Below are 4,736 nucleotides of genomic sequence, written 5' to 3' on the forward strand. Positions count from 1 at the left end.
CCCCTTATTCAAAAGCCTGTGAATGGATCATCCTAAGATGTCTCAGTCTTCATAGTCATAACTCCCCTAGTAAGTTTCCTGATCTATCTATGTGTCTCTCATTTGTCTATCTATCTATCTATCTATCTATCTATCTATCTATCTATCTATCTATCTATCTATCATCTATTATCTATTGCCTTATCATCTATCAATTATCTATCCACCTACCTATTGACCTGTTATCTATCTCTATCATCTCTATCTATCTATCTATCTATCTATCTATCTATCTATCTATCTATCATCAATTACCTATAATTTATCTACTCATATTATCATATATATATACATATATTTATAGATAAGTGATTCTTTCTGTAGAATTTTTCTAATAAAAAGGGCACTGGCAGTGTTCTCTTTAATTCTTTGTGACACACATGACATTTCATTTTCTTGGAAGAGTCAGAGATCATGGGTCACGAGATGATGGTTGCACTATTTGGGTAGGCAATGCAGCTCTTGAAAATATCTTTGTGTTGGTGAATTAACTCTGAACATTTTAATTGAGACATAATTAACATAACATGCAATTAACATTTTTAAAGTATATAGTTCAGTGAATTTTCATATAAATACAAACTGTCCAATATCTCTACTACTTGTACAATGTTTTCATCAGCTGCCAAAGGAAACTCCAAACCCATTAGCCATAAGTCTCCATACTTTCCTCCCTCCACCTCTGACAATGATCATTTTATTGTCTGTCTCTATGAATTGTCCTATCTACATTCATCAAATCTACAATGCATGACTCTCTGGGTTTGATTTTCTTTCTTTTCTTGAGGGAACATCACAAGTAGTCTAGGCTGGCCTTGAACTTAGTTTGTACCTAAGGCTGACCTTGAACTCTGGTGCTTGTAGAGGAGACAAGGTCATTGAATACTCTGAAAGTGGAGTTCCAGATGACTGTGAGCCATCATGTCTATGGTGGGAACCAAACCCAGGTTCTCTGAAAGAGCAGCAAGTGATTTTAACCACTAAGCCCCTCTTCAGCCCTATACATTTCTTCACTAGATTTTAGCGATTCTACTTTAATAAAGTTGCAGGGTAGACATATGAGTTTCACTGAAAGGCCTACAAACCAGCAGGATATTCAAGCCACTGTCCGTTATGTCACAGTAAGCCTAGTGGACCTGAGGCAAGAATGAAAGATCCTGGCCCTCAGACTGCTCTGTGTTTATAGGGGATTAGGATTAGATTATCTCAGATCCCAGCTGCTCTCAGTTCTGTGTAGGTGTGTCTTAGTTTATGGCCCATTGCTCTGGCCCTTCATGAGAAAAAGGGGGGGGGCTTTAACTCAGAGATTCAGAGTCTGTGTTAGTTCCTTTCTTGTTGCTGTGATAGGATATCCGACAAAGGCGGCTTAAGGCAGAAAGGGTTCTATTTGGACTTCCAGTCCCAGCGGAAACACAGTCCACCCTGGTGGCAGGTGCCCGAGGTTCACTTGTCACACTGCATCAGCAATCTGGAAGAGAGAGTGAGAAGGAAGTGAGGCCGGGCTACGGGACCGCAAAGTCTGCTGCCAGTGATCCCCTTTTTCCAGCAAGGCTCCATCTCTCAAAGGGCCCATCATCACCTCAAACCACACTACCATCTGGGGACCAGGTGTTTAAACACATGAACTTACGGGGGACATTTCACTTTCAGACCACTACAGAGTCCTAGCAGCATGGCTCTGGCTGACTCTGATGAGACCCTGTTTGGCTGCAACATGGAGATGGCATCATGGGGAAACATGCAAAAAACAAAACAAAACAAAAACAAAAACAAGGCATTATGTGGAAGACAGAGTCAAAAGGTTTTAGGGGAATAGCCTTTTATAATAACAAAGTGTTGGGAAGCTAATACCTGGGGTCCTATGAGAAGGAGGGAAGGCAGTTAATCTCTTTTAAGGACAGAAACCAAAGTGAGGCAGTGATCTTCCACTGTCACATGGCCACACTGAAGACCACCTTTCTAATGCGTGAGCCCTTGGGGGAATGAGGCACATTCAAGTCTCAGCAATGTAGATTCTTAAAAGGTACTTTCATTTCTCCTGATATGGTGCCTGTCTTATAATAGTGGCAAGATCATAGGCAAGGTCTATGACCTCACAGACCTGTGTTTGCAATATGAACCGCACATTTTAAGTCAAATTATAATCGCCAGAGCACCTCTCTCAATCTGGCTGACAGAACTCCCATTCCCACGGGTCCCCACCGTAGCTGAAGAGTTATTGACAGTTGATGGCTTCTAGGGGAAGGAGAGTCAGTTTCATAAAGACTGTAGACCCTGGGAGCCTCACCACACTCCAGTAAATAGCCTCAAATCCGTGAGTATATGGAGATCACAGATTGGAATCTGTGGGTTAGGTAAAAGATGGGGTGAAGGGTAGGGAAAACATCTGGTAGAGTTAGGGGGTGATATGCATGTATGAAATTCTCAAGATTCATATATATATTTGTATATATATTTTCCAAGATAATCATCCTTCTCAGTGTGTCCCTCACACCACGTCTCATGTACACTGTCAGTACGTCAGCTGCACTCACCTGCGGTAACACCTCGTAACACCTTTGTACCTAATCCTACCATATATCTCATTTCTGAGCTTCTTGTCACTGTCTTTCCAAATTCCAGCAAAAAGCTGCTCTTTCCAGATTCATTCAAAACTCCCTGCGATGGCCAATGTGGAGATCCAGCCTTGCTGGAGGAAGTAAACACTGGAGGCGGGCTTTGAGGTCTCAGAGCCTGCCCCACTTCCTGTTCACCATCTTCCAAACATGCGCTGTGGTGAGTGGTGTGTCGGCACAGCCTAGAACAATGTCCCCTCCTTTTCAAATAAAACAGGCAGCCCTGGCCAGCCTTGGGCTCCAGCTTTCTGGTAAAGTTCTATAAGCCTCAGGGCTTCCTGGTCTTCACTGCACTCCAGCTAGATGGAAGCACAGAAGCACATTTCCTGGCTTCTCCAGACATGCTTCCTTCCCTTGCCCAGCAACAGATGCAAGGGCTGAGTGGCACCTCACCACCATTAGTAGGCACTTGCCCTGGGCACAAGAACGTTCTGTGACAATTGAAGATGGTACCACTTGAGCAGGGCATGGCGACACACACCTTTAATTTCCTCACTTGTGAAGCAGAGGCAGGTATCTCCGAGTTCAAGGCCAGGCTGATCAACAGTGAGTTCCAGAACAACCAGGGCTACAAAGAGAAAAACCAAGAAGGAAGAGGAGAAAGAGGAGAAGGAAAGCTAAATGATACCACCACATGGTGATGTGAGATGGACAGGAATGGCACACACAAAAAGACACTTTTTCAGACCTGTAAAACACCAAAGGTGACAGGTCCCCTTTCTACTGAAATGTCCTATTTGTTAGCCACAAAAGGCCATAGCCACCCTTTTTTTCTGAATTTACACAGCCTTGTTTGGCGCTAGGCATAGAGAAAGTTTGGAATTTGAATTTCTGACCCCTCAGCTCACCTGACTGGACACTGTGGAAGATGGACCCTCTCTCTGTTTGTGGGTTCAGCCTGGTTGTGGCCACAATGCCCAGGCATGGGGGTGTAACTGTCTCCTGTCCCCTGCCCACGAGGTTAAGACTTTTGGGTACAGGCATCCCTATTGGTTTCCAGCAAAGACAGAAGCTTGTACCATACATACCCCAAGCAAGATCTTTTCCATGGAGAGTCCTCCACAGAATCCCTGTGTTTTTGGATGCCAAATAGACCCGTGGCACTTCCGGGTCCCTGTATGTGAGCATCACTTGTGCCTCTTGCTTCTCACTGGTTTTGACAGCAGACCAGGGCTGGCACTCATTCTGGCTGTACTGTTCCGTCTCAGCGCCTGCTCCTCAGTGGCAACCGCCACCCCTTTCCTCCCTCATTCCACAGTTGATGGAGCCTGAGGTACAGCCTCCTGGGCTGAAAGCAGATTCAGAAATGGTGAATCAGATTACGGAAGTGGGTCAGGCAGGTGGTTCGTGAGGTGTGTGCTCTGTGCGGAAGTGGTGGGTCAGGAGCCCTGGGGAGGACTTCTCAGTTCCCCTATTGGTTTCACTGCAGTAACAGCTGCAGTGGGTTCCCAGATACGTGCTTGATGTTTCCAGATGCCAGAATAAAGAAGCAGAGTATAGGCTTTGTGAGTCAGGTCTGCAGAACAATAACATGCGCCCCCCTACACACCACCCTCACCAATCACCACACATACACACACACATATGAATCAGTCCCCAAACTCAGGGAGCTCACAATCACATTTGGGAGGCGGTAATGTATCACATAATGACACACATGAGTGGCCTTGCTGCAGAAAGATCACGAGTCGCTCTGGGAGTGGGTAAAGGCTTCAGCGAGGAGGTGGGTGCCATTTTACCAGGTAAGCAAGAGCATGGAACATGTTTGTTAGAGGAAATGGGTGGAAAGGACTTTGGTATCACCCACAATTTGCTTCAACACCCTTCAGGACCAGGCTCAATTAGCATCCCAAAGTAAAAATAACACATTTTGGCAGAGAAACTCCCAGGGCCAAACAGCCTTCCAGGAGCCAGGAAAGGCATGTGGGAGAGCTCAGATGAAGCTCACAATCAGGCCAGTCATTTGCATAGCTCATCCCCCCTCAGCTCTCCCTCCTCTATGTCTCTTCCATCTTTGATGGCCTGCTCCATTTCAGCACCTCAGTGTTCTTGCCCTACATAGAGTTTTCTCTATGTCCCTAC

At 45.4% G+C, this 4,736-nt stretch overlaps 1 long non-coding RNA gene across 1 annotated transcript; it reads right to left on the reverse strand.

The window, feature by feature from the left end:
- Positions 1 to 394: 394 nt before the first annotated feature.
- On the reverse strand, positions 395 to 3,946 carry LOC125398062 (uncharacterized). The gene is made up of 2 exons (XR_007231268.3): positions 3,683 to 3,946; positions 395 to 1,507 (listed from the first exon to the last, which is right to left on the reverse strand). It is a non-coding gene; the product is annotated as an uncharacterized LOC125398062 (long non-coding RNA).
- Positions 3,947 to 4,736: the final 790 nt, after the last annotated feature.

This window comes from Myodes glareolus, chromosome 14 (assembly GCF_982192425.1).
Source record: "Myodes glareolus chromosome 14, mMyoGla1.1, whole genome shotgun sequence".
NCBI lineage: Eukaryota > Metazoa > Chordata > Mammalia > Rodentia > Cricetidae > Myodes > Myodes glareolus.